At 35.4% G+C, this 13,160-nt stretch overlaps 1 protein-coding gene across 1 annotated transcript in view; it reads left to right on the top strand.

The window, feature by feature from the left end:
- Positions 1 to 13,160, top strand: part of LOC143051533 (uncharacterized) — a 621,634-nt gene that overhangs the window by 137,999 nt on the left and 470,475 nt on the right. The gene's annotated exons all lie outside the window — the stretch shown is intronic.

Genomic DNA, 13,160 nt, shown 5'->3' with positions numbered 1-13,160 from the left:
GCCACATTTGACCACCATCATCATTGCCCTGTAATGACGATTTTTACCATTTGTTTTGCGTTTTGTCTTATGTGATAAAAATCCTAATAGATAAATAGACACTTTAAAATTCAAAAATGATCAGCAAGACAAGATCTACTAACAAGCCAAATTTTGCCGATATAGTTAGTGGACTTTCACTCTTTATAGAATTTTTTAAATCATCTTTTGTGTTTTGAGCAAAAACTAAAGGAAACAGAGAATAACTAAACAGACTAAATGGTCAGCAATACAATATCAACAAAATAGAGATTTTTTCCATGATTTCCATTCTCACTACAATGTTGAGTGTCCTTTGTTGAATATGCACATATACCAAGGTGATCGACACAGGCTCCTTGCACCCTCTAGTTTTACAAAGAAACCTCAGTTATCTGAGAATAACATTTTTTCTTGCAGTGTCATACAAAATTAAATACAGGAATGGTGAGTATATTGTATTTGTTTACTGCAGTAATGTTATAGATTTTGTCCTTACATTTATCTGATAAATTGTGTCATATAGATGATAACATTGTGTTCCACTGTAGCTGTTTGTATACTAATATTCCACTATTATATTAGGTCGTGTTATTATTACACACGTTTGACAAATTCTATCATATAAATAAAAGTATGCTGAATTGTTTCTATCTTGGTTGTTAACATAATTTATGTTGTACTATTATTGTAGATTACGTCATTGTCACTTATGTTTGACGACTTGTGTTTTGTAAATAAAAGCAATTTTGATATAAGATTGATGTTTTTTACACTAAAAAACGGGAACGATCGTAGGTGCTCAGGAAAAGGGCAACAAGATAACACCAAAAATCTGGAATGATCGCAGGTGATCAGGAAAAAGGCAACAAGATAACACTAAAAACGGGAATGATCGTAGGTGCTCAGGAAAATCGCAAGTGATCAGGAAAAAGGCAACAAGATAACACTAAAAAACGGGAATGATCGTAGGTGCTCAGGAAAATCGCAGGTGCTCAGGAAAAAAGCAACAAGATAACACTTAAAAAAAACGAGAATGATCGGAGGTGCTCAGAAAAAGGGCAACAAGATAACGCTAAAAAAACGGGAATGATCGGAGAAGCTCAGGAAAAGGGCAACAAGATAACACTAAAAAAATGGGAATGATCGCAGGTGCTCAGGAAAAGGGCAACAAAATAACATTAAAAAACGGGAATGATCGCAGGTGCTCAGGAAAAGGGCAACAAAATAACACTAAAAAACGAGAATGATCGCAGGTGCTCAGGAAAAAAGCAACAAAATAACACTTAAAAAAACGGGAATGATCGCAGGTGCTCAGGAAAAGGGCAACAAGATAACACTTAAAAAAAACGAGAATGATCGGAGGTGCTCAGAAAAAGGGCAACAAGATAACACTAAAAAAACGGGAATGATCGGAGAAGCTCAGGAAAAGGGCAACAAGATAACACTAAAAAACCGGGAATGATCGCAGCTGCTCAGGAAAAAGGCAACAAAATAACACTAAAAAACGGGAATGATCGCAGGTGCTCAGGAAAAGGCAACAAGGTAACACTAAAAAAAAACGGGAATGATCGGAGATGCTCCGGAAAAGGGCAACAAGATAACACTAAGAACTGGATTGATCGCAGGTTCTCTGGAAAAAGGCTACAAGATAAAACTAAAAAACTAGAATCATCGAAGGTGCTCAAGAAAAGGGCAACAAGGTAACACTAAAAAAACGGGATTGGTCGGGGGTGCTCAGGAAAAGGACAACAAGATAACACACAAAAAACCGGGAATGATCAGAGGTGCTCAGGAATAGGGCAACAAGATAACACTAGCAAACGGGAATGATTGCAGGTGCTAGGGAAAAGGGCAACGAGATAACAGTAAAAAATGGGAATAATCGAAGGTGCTCAGGAAAAGGGCAACAAGATAACACGAAAAAACTGGAATGATCGCAATTGATCAGGAAAAAGGCAACAAGATGACACTAAAAATTGGGAATGATCGTAGGTGCTCAGAAAAATGGCAAGTGATCAGGAAAAAGGCAACAAGATAACACTAAAAAACGGGAATGATCGTAGGTGCTCAGGAAAAGGGCAACAAGATAACACTTAAAAAAAACGAGAATGATCGTAGGTGCTCAGGAAAAGGGCAACAAAATAACACTAAAAAAACCGGGAATGATCGGAGGTGCTCAGAAAAAGGGCAACAAGATAACACTAAAAAAAACGGGAATGATTGCAGGTGCTCAGAAAAAGGGCAACAAAATAACACTAAAAACGGGAATGATCGCAGGTGCTCAGGAAAAGGCCAACAAAATAACACTAAAAACGGGAATGATCGCAGGTGCTCAGGAAAAGGGCAACAAGATAACACTAAAAAACTGGAATGATCGCAATTGATCAGGAAAAAGGCAACAAGATGACACTAAAAATTGGGAATGATCGTAGGTGCTCAGAAAAATCGCAAGTGATCAGGAAAAAGGCAACAAGATAACACTAAAAAACGGGAATGATCGTAGGTGCTCAGGAAAAGGGCAACAAGATAACACTTAAAAAAAACGAGAATGATCGTAGGTGCTCAGGAAAAGGGCAACAAAATAACACTAAAAAAACCGGGAATGATCGGAGGTGCTCAGAAAAAGGGCAACAAGATAACACTAAAAAAAACGGGAATGATCGCAGGTGCTCAGAAAAAGGGCAACAAAATAACACTAAAAACGGGAATGATCGCAGGTGCTCAGGAAAAGGCCAACAAAATAACACTAAGAAACAGGAATGATCGTAGGTGCTCAGGAAAATCGCAGGTGCTCAGGAAAAAAGCAACAAGATAACACTTAAAAAAAACGAGAATGATCAGAGGTGCTCAGAAAAAGGGCAACAAGATAACACTTAAAAAACGGGAATGATCGGAGAAGCTCAGGAAAAGGGCAACAAGATAACACTAAAAAAACGGGAATGATCGCAGGTGCTCAGGAAAAGGGCAACAAAATAACACTAAAAAACGGAAATGATCGCAGGTCCTCAGGAAAAGGGCAACAAAATAACACTAACAAACGAGAATGATCGCAGGTGCTCAGGAAAAAAGCAACAAGATAACACTTAAAAAAAACCGAGAATGATCGGAGGTGCTCAGAAAAAGGGCAACAAAATAACACTAAAAAACGGAAATGATCGCAGGTCCTCAGGAAAAGGGCAACAAAATAACACTAACAAACGAGAATGATCGCAGGTGCTCAGGAAAAAAGCAACAAGATAACACTTAAAAAAAACCGAGAATGATCGGAGGTGCTCAGAAAAAGGGCAACAAGATAACACTAAAAAAACAGGAATGATCGGAGAAGCTCAGGAAAAGGGCAACAAGATAACACTAAAAAAACGGGAATGATCGCAGGTGCTCAGGAAAAGGGCAACAAAATAACACTAAAAAAACGGGAATGATCGCAGGTGCTCAGGAAAAGGCAACAAGATAACACTTAAAAAAACCGGGAATGATCGAAGATGCTCCGGAAAAGGGCAACAAGATAACACTCAGAACTGGATTGATCGCAGGTGCTCAGGAAAAAGGCTACAAGATAAAACTAAAAAACTAGAATGATCGGAGGTGCTCAAGAAAAGGGCAAGAAGGTAACACTTAAAACGGGATTGGTCGGGGGTGCTCAGGAAAAGGACAACAAGATAACACAAAAAAAAACGGGAATGATCAGAGGTGCTCAGGAAGAGGGCAACAAGATAACACTAACAAACGGGAATGATTGCAGGTGCTAGGGAAAAGGGCAACGAGATAACAGTAAAAAATGGGAATGATCGAAGGTGCTCAGGAAAAGGGCAACAAGATAACACTAAAAAACTGGAATGATCGCAAGTGATCAGGAAAAAGGCAACAAAATAACACTAAAAATTGGGAATGATCGTAGGTGCTCAGAAAAAGGGCAACAAAATAACACTAAAAACGGGAATGATCGCAGGTGCTCAGGAAAAGGGCAACAAAATAACACTAAAAACGGGAATGATCGCAGGTGCTCAGGAAAAGGGCAACAAGATAACACTTAAAAAAAAACGGGATTGATCGCAGGTGCTCAGAAAAAGGGCAACAAAATAACACTTAAAACGGGAATGATCGCAGGTGCTCAGGAAAAGGGCAACAAAATAACACTAAAAACGGGAATGATCGCAGGTGCTCAGAAAAAGGGCAACAAAAAAAACCGAGAATGATCGGAGGTGCTCAGAAAAAGGGCAACAAGATAACACTAAAAAAACGGGAATGATCGGAGAAGCTCAGGAAAAGGGCAACAAAATAACACTAAAAAAACGGGAATGATCGCAGGTGCTCAGGAAAAGGCAACAAGGTAACACTAAAAAAAACCGGGAATGATCGGAGATGCTCCGGAAAAGGGCAACAAGATAACACTCAGAACTGGATTGATCGCAGGTGCTCAGGAAAAAGGCTACAAGATAAAACTAAAAAACTAGAATGATCGGAGGTGCTCAAGAAAAGGGCAACAAGGTAACACTTAAAAACGGGATTGGTCGGGGGTGCTCAGGAAAAGGAAAACAAGATAACACAAAAAAAAACGGGAATGATCAGAGGTGCTCAGGAAGAGGGCAACAAGATAACACTAACAAACGGGAATGATTGCAGGTGCTAGGGAAAAGGGCAACGAGATAACAGTAAAAAATGGGAATGATCGAAGGTGCTCAGGAAAAGGGCAACAAGATAACACTAAAAAACTGGAATGATCGCAAGTGATCAGGAAAAAGGCAACAAAATAACACTAAAAATTGGGAATGATCGTAGGTGCTCAGGAAAATCGCAAGTGATCAGGAAAAAGGCAACAAGATAACACTAAACTAGAGGCTCTAAAGAGCCAGTGTCGCTCACCTTGGTTTTTGTGAATATTAAACAAAGGACGTAGATGGATTGATGACAAAATTGTGTTTTGGTGATGGTGATGTGTTTGTTCATCTTACTTTACTGAACATTCTAACTGCCTACAATTATCTCTATCTATAATTAACTTGGCTTAGTAGTTTCAGAGAAGATTTTTGTAAAACCCAACAACAGGTTGTCCGATTCACCTGAAAAATTCAGGGCAGATAGATCTGGACCTGATGAACATTTACCCAATGTCAGATTTGCTCTAAATGCTTTGGTTTTTGAGTTATAAGCCAAAAACTGAATTTTACCCCTATGTTCTACTTTTAGCCATGGCGGCCATCATGGTAAGTTGACCGGGTCACGCCACACATTTTTAAAACTAAATACCCAAATGATGATTGTGGCCAAGTTTGGTTTAATTTGGCCACGTATTATCAGAGGAGAAGATTTTTGTAAAAGATAACTAAGATTTACAAAAAATTGTTAAAAATTGACTATAAAAGAAATAACTCCTAAAGGGGTCAACTGACCATTTCGGTCATGTTAACTTATTTGTAAATCTTACTTTGCTGAACATTATTGCTGTTTACAGTTTATCTCTATCTATAATAATATTCAAGATAATAACCAAAAACAGCAAAATTTCCTTAAAATTACCAATTTAGGGGCAGCAACCCAACAACAGGTTGTCCGATTCACCTGAAAAATTCAGGGCAGATAGATCTTGACCTGATGAACATTTTTACCTCATGTCAGATTTGCTCTAAATGCTTTGGTTTTTGAGTTATAAGCCAAAAACTGCATTTTACCCCTATGTTCTATTTTTAGCCGTGGCGGCCATCTTGGTTAGTTGGTGGGGTCACGCCACACAATTTCTAAACTAGATACCCCAATAATGATTATGGCCAAGTTTGGATTAATTTGGCCCAGCAGTTTCAGAGGAGAAGATTTTTGTAAAAGATAACTAAGATCTACAAAAAATGGTTAAAAATTGACTATAAAGGACAATAACTCTTAAAGGGGTCATTTGACCATTTCCGTCATGTTAACTTATTTGTAAATCTTACTTTGCTGAACATTATTGCTGTTTCCAGTTTATCTCTATCTATAATAATATTCAAGATAATAACCAAAAACAGCAAAATTTCCTTAAAATTACCAATTTAGGGGCAGCAACCCAACAACTGGTTGTCTGATTCATCTGACAATTTCAGGGCAGATAGATCTTGACCTGATGAACATTTTTACCTCATGTCAGATTTGCTCTAAATGCTTTGGTTTTTGAGTTATAAGCCAAAAACTGCATTTTACCCCTATGTTCTATTTTTAGCCGTGGCGGCCATCTTGGTTGGTTGGCGGGGTCACGCCACACAATTTCTAAACTAGATACCCCAATGATGATTATGGCCAAGTTTGGATTAATTTGGCCCAACAGTTTCAGAGGAGAAGATTTTTGTAAAAGTTAACGACGACGGACGCAGGACGACGGACGACGACGGACGACGACGGACGACGACGGACGCCGGACGCCAAGTGATGAGAAAAGCTCACTTGGCCCTTCGGGCCAGTTGAGCTAAAAACGGGAATGATCGTAGGTGCTCAGGAAAAGGGCAACAAGATAACACTTAAAAAAAACGAGAATGATCGTAGGTGCTGAGGAAAAGGGCAACAAAATAACACTAAAAAAACCGGGAATGATCGGAGGTGCTCAGAAAAAGGGCAACAAGATAACACTAAAAAAAGCGGGAATGATCGCAGGTGCTCAGAAAAAGGGCAACAAAATAACACTAAAAACGGGAATGATCGCAGGTGCTCAGGAAAAGGGCAACAAAATAACACTAAAAACGGGAATGATCGCAGGTGCTCAGGAAAAGGGCAACAAAATAACACTAAAAAAACCGGGAATGATCGGAAGTGCTCCGGAAAGGGTAACAAGATAACACTGAAAACTGGATTGATTGCAGGTGCTCAGGAAAAAGGCTACAAGATAAAACTAAAAAACTAGAATGATCGGAGGTGCTCAGGAAAAGGACAACAAGATAACACAAAAAAAGGGAATGATCAGAGGTGCTCAGGAATAGGGCAACAAGATAACACTAAAAAACGGGAATGATTGCAGGTGCTAGGGAAAAGGGCAACGAGATAACAGTAAAAAACGGGAATGATCGAAGGTGCTCAGGAAAAGGGCAACAAGATAACACAAAAAAACGGAAATGATCGCAGGTGGTCAGGAAAAGAGCAACAAGATAACACTAAAAAAACGAGAATGATCGGAGGTGCTCAGGAAAAGGGCAACAAGCACTAGTAACCCGAATTTAGCTTGATCGGCCAAAAAGGTATTAACGGTATTTAAAAAAGATTAATGAACATTAGATAAAGATTGACAAAAATTAAAAAAATATTTTTAATGTATTGCAATCCATATCAAATTATTTAATGCCAGTCAAATTTATTCCCTTGCGGTCATTCAAATTAGTTTCAGATGTGGTTAAGCTATATGCTATATAAGACAGAGGCGGATTTATGGGACAGAGGGCCCAGGTCCCCCCTTTTGTAGGAAAAAAATGTTTTGTTTGGTTATCCTTTGATTTTGAGTCATATAATTGTACATTGAGTCACATAACATGCGTATACAAGTTTTTTTTTAAATTTATATAGGCAGTCAGTGGGCCCCCACTTATCTATAAAGGAACATGTTTCCCAGTGCGTTATAATCTGTTTAATCTTAGTACTTTTCCTTCTTATTGTTTGGTACTGAAAATCATCCAGAATGTTCCCTACAATATAAGTATGACTATTCTAACACAAGTGACTTTGATAACTGATTTCGACAATCAATGAGTGTCTGGATAGGGTCTACAGCATAGGGAATAATGGGTAAAAAGTGTAAATTAAATTAAGGCCAAAACATATAACGAATAGAGAAAAACGCCCCCACAAAAATAGTAAAATAAAGGAGTGTTAAAATTTAGGAATAGATAATAATAATTAGGACAGTCCCTCTTTCCTGTGACCAGGACAATTGAGCTATAAAAATTAAACTAGAAAACGTTTATCGGTCGGATTGAGGCGAGATCTTAGGTACATTTACTTTCAAACTATAAAAACTTAATGGATATTTATTGTCAAAATATGAGAATTGGTTAGTTGTAATAGTAGTTTAGATCAAATGTATTTCTCTATTGTACTGTTAACATGAGTTCTTATCTTATATTATGAATAAAGGCGACTTATAAATAGTTTATTTGGAGGACTTAGTATTAGTAAATAAGTTGAAAAGGAAAACTCACTATTGGAATCGAAGTGTAAGCATCACGTTTGGTAATTCGTTTAGCGTTCAACTGACCTTTACGATAAATTGACCAATAAATGAATAGGATAATGCTTACTTTGTTGTGTATTGTGCATTTCGTTTTTGTGAAACTGCAATTCATACATTTGCGTCTGACATTGAAGTACGACAGTTATTTTTGTTTGGTTATCCTTTGATTTTGAGTCATATAATTGTACATTGAGTCACATAACATGCGTATACAAGTTTTTGTTTTATAAATAAACTATTATGTACATTATTTCATCTTCTGAAATGTCTTTCATGAATATTAAGCAAGTATTGGTTACAAAGAGGGCAAACTAGAAGGATGACTTATTCATGGAACCATTTAAACACTCAAAAGCTTTAAAAAGTCCAAGGTTATCTTGGTCCCAGGGAGTTAAACCATAGTTAAAGTACATTTTCATAGTATGTAAACTTAAGAAATTTTACAAGACTATTTTGTATTCCTGTGCCGAAATAACGGATACTGTACTGATGTTCTTGAGAACCCTATACGTCAACGCGAAGTGGTAAACGTTTGATATATAATAGGTGAGAAAAGATATCATGAGCCCCGATGTAAGTAAAATAAACAAACAACATGGGTCAGGTGAAAAATATTATGAAAAGAGCTACGTATGCTATAACTAAAATAAGGAGATGTGGTGTGATTATCACTATCTAACAGGACCCAAATGAAGAGTGTTTCAGCAACTATAGCATGTATAGGTCACTGTATGGCTTTTAACGATAGGCAAAACCAATACCGTATTGTCAGCTATAAACGGTTTAAAATTTGCTGATGTTTGTGTTGCCATGCTGATGTTTGTGTTTACCATGTCGATGTTATTTTTCCAGGCTGATGTTTTTATTGCCATGGTGATATTTTTTTATCCATCCTGATGTTATTTGTATCCATCCTGATGTTTTTTGCCATGCTTATGTTTTTTGCTCTGCTGATTTTCTTTGTCGTGCTGATGTTTTTTTGTAAAGCTAGTGTTGTTTGCCATGTTGAATTTATTTGTCTATGTTGACGGTTTTTGCCACATGATAAGCAATATTTAGATCCCTCCCTGATCCCTGAAATCTGGGAAGCCAAATGAGGTTTAATAGTCTTGTCAATAACACCGAACCCCGAAAATAAAAAGACCAAAGAAACAGCATGAAACCAACTAACGTTGCCGAGTATCACCGAAATGACATGCGATAACGTTATGGAAAGGCATAAGATAAAAGTCGAAACATGTGTTAACTTTTCAAATCAGCCCTTAAGCGCCTATTAGAAAAATATGGAATTTACGTAAATTTGATGCTATTATCATTCGGTAAAAATTATATGTTTTTTAGTTTAATATATGATAAAAATAAGATAAGAAGCTGATAATTTTATTAATATAATCAAGAACACACAAAGGGCATCATTTTACAACAATATTATGCACAATATGATTAAAAAAAGCAAAACAGAAACCTAATACCATACTATAAAACTATGCACAAGCATCATAAAGTAGCCCTTCGTCCAATTTTTTACCCTGTGTGCATAATTTACCATAGATATAATGACAGAAACATAAAAAGCAAATCTTGCAACCTTTGACAACACTGCCAAATTTGAGGCTTTTTTTTTTTTTTTACACCAAGAATATACTTTAGATGTCTGAAATGTAATTTTTCCAAATAATCATTTATGTAGATTAATTCAAAATAGATAATCACTTTTTTTTCTTGCCAGCAGCAGAGTTAATCTTAAATGAACCACAAATTGCACTACAATATAATAAAATTGGTTTTATTGTGTGATCATATAAATGAGTTGCAGTATCAGTATTTGGATTACAAGCTGACATGGATTTTTGTAATTTAGATTTTGCCTTCAAGGATTTTTTTTAATAGCTCGTCTTTCCCCGGTTGAAAAAGACCACTAGAAGTAAAGACTGTTCCTAAATATTTATATCTTTTACACGTAACACATTATATAGCCTCTTTATCTAAATAAAGGGATTCCTTCAGGAAAAAAAATTCAGACTTGTTAAAATTAAAACTTTTGTTTTGGACAAGTTTACATCTAGACACCAATCAATATAATAAGTATCCTGTATATCAAGTAGGTTTTGAAGACCCTTTTTAATTTTTGATAATACAATAATATATATATACATCTTACAAAAAACATTTTTTATATAGATATACAAAAAAAGAATGAATATATCAGTATATTATTTAGGCAGAATAATATTATGCACATACAGATTAAAATAAAATTCAAGAAAAACAACCAAACAATTGTCCTGTTTGTGTTCCACATTTTATTAAACGTTCATACTAACTGACTTAACAAAAAATAAAGTCATGCTTAACATCTGATTTTTCATATTCAGCTGTCGAAAATTATAATGTATAATCAATAGATGAATACCATGCATCATTCAATGTTATTGATCATTATTAGTAAAAAATATAACTACACATACATGTATGCGCTACGAACGTTTACCAATGCATTAACGGACTTGCTTTAATATGTAATAATAAAATTGAAACCGAGGAACATGTACTACTTGAATGTAAGCTCTATGACGATTTAAGGAACGAACTTTATAAATATATAAACAGTGTAGATGAGAACTTTAACATGTTTACGAACCATGAGATAACGTCTTTTGTGCTGGGATGCTTATTTTATACTCGTTAACGTTATTTAAAAATGTGCCAAAACCTGCAAATCTATTTTATTTTTTATGAAATTTTACTTTATGTCTCTCAAAACTCTTTGAAGAATGGTATTAATATCTATTTATGGTTTTATGATATATGTAAATATTGTATTATCTATCTATAATACATTTAAGTAATAAGATCTTTTATGACCCAGTCATTGGAGTTGCTAACATTTTCCGGTCTGGAGCGTGTTGATGGTGTCCCAGTTTTGCGTCTGTTAAACACACGTTTCCCTTGTTGGCTTAGCGTGGTCTTGTGCTTAGCATCCAAGGCACGTAGGCAGTTGGTGTATTCGTCCGACCGCCAGGTAAGCGGTCGGACGATAAACGATGCTTCATCATCTGTGTCATCCTCTTCCGATGACATATATTGGATGAGGAGAGCCTCCTCAATTGCCTTGGCCTCTTCTTTCGTCCATGATGTCTTAAGCTTAATTGCTTTTAATCTGTAATTCATTTTCTGAAAAGGGAAACAAAAAATACAACAAAATAAGAAAGGCATGTGGCAAATCCGAAATTATTGTCACAATAATCATCATGAACTCAGTCAAATTAATTATATTTAATGCAATAGCAGACATAAAGGACACACACAAACAGCAACAACACAATCACATATATTACATATGATATATATATATATATATATATATATATAGTGCACACATTTAATATTTAAAAAATCAGAAAGCGCACTAACGCCTTGGATGATGTGATAAAATTGAGAATAGAATGATCCCTATTTTGCAATGACTTCTCTCTTGACACTCATACTATAGAAAAAGTTTAAGAGTTCCAACTTTCTTTTATTCAATCAGGACAATGTTCATGTTAAAAATACTGTGTAATACAGTCGACTCTCGTTATGTCGATGTCAGCCGGACCAGAGAAATATTTCGAGATACACGTAGTTCGACTCAAACGAACACCGGAAGTTCGACAATCTAAGGGACACAACTCTTGCTTAGCTTGGTAAAGCTAAAATAAATCCGGGTGAATATGGCAAGGGGATCGATATTCTAGTATCAGATCGATGTATTTGTATGTCACAGTCTTTTATTGTTATGATGACATTATTTTTATTTATTCAATTTTTTCAATTAAAAAAAATCCAATGATTTCCAAGAGAGTAATTTCCAATTGATAGTTTCTTTATTCAGGTCGGTTATAGCTGACAAAAATTGTTTATTCTCGATTACAAGAGATTTAAGAAAATTTTGATTTCTATTCATTATGTTTTATCTCAGTCTTTCTTTTCAAAAGAAAATATAATAAGATTAAAGACGCCGTTTGAGTAGTTTTTAGGTGATCATCAATGGAAGCCATAATCCTCACTTTATACACACCCAAGCTCATTAGCGTAAATCACAAATTAATTGTTTTGTAAACATTGTAAATACCTTTTCATGAACATTAACAATGTATCACTAATTATTTGTCAAAATTCTATAAAAGATAATCTTAGGTAAACACTCATGAAAATAGCATGTCATAAATCAATACAGTGGTCAGTGACCGGAAATTTAATTACACGTGTATTGTCAGATTAACTATTCAATCCATTTAAATCCCGGAGGTCATGTTTTGACATATGTGTATTAGTTCGAGATTAAAAAATTAATTTTGAATGCTTTTGTTAACCTTGGGACCGTAAATTTAGTTCGACTCAACCGAAATTTCGACTAATCCAATTTCGACTCATCAGGAGTCGAATTACATACTTTTGTATGGAATAAAGTTCGGGACCACGTGAAAACTTCGACTCATCCGAAATTTCGAGTCAACCGAGTTCGAGACAACGAGAGTTAACTGTATATACAACTGCAATATCGTAAACCATAGTATATGTGTTCCCTTGGAATATGTTTTATATCGTCTTATTTCTATAGAAGTGTAATTGTTGTCGCTGACACGAAATTTTGTAAAATACATATAGTCGATTTGGTCGTAGCTTTATTTAAATTTTCCAGCGGATATATACAATTGGTTTCGAATAAGACTAAGTGTATAAACTAGATATTTAATATATATATTCACTCGTTTGAGTATTTTTTTCTAAAAATCTATAACATTAGATTTATATTACAATTAAAATCTTTAAAATTACAATGTACATAAGCAGTTTTATTTAAGATTCATATGACATTAAAATGAGTATACTTTTTGCACAAATAATTTTAACCTTTTCATGTATTTATGGCTTTGGTACATAACATAATTTGATCAACAATCTTTACATTTCT

The sequence above is a fragment of the Mytilus galloprovincialis genome, chromosome 11 (genome assembly GCF_965363235.1).
Source record: "Mytilus galloprovincialis chromosome 11, xbMytGall1.hap1.1, whole genome shotgun sequence".
Classification (NCBI taxonomy): domain Eukaryota; kingdom Metazoa; phylum Mollusca; class Bivalvia; order Mytilida; family Mytilidae; genus Mytilus; species Mytilus galloprovincialis.
This window is presented reverse-complemented; position numbering and strand designations above follow the sequence as displayed.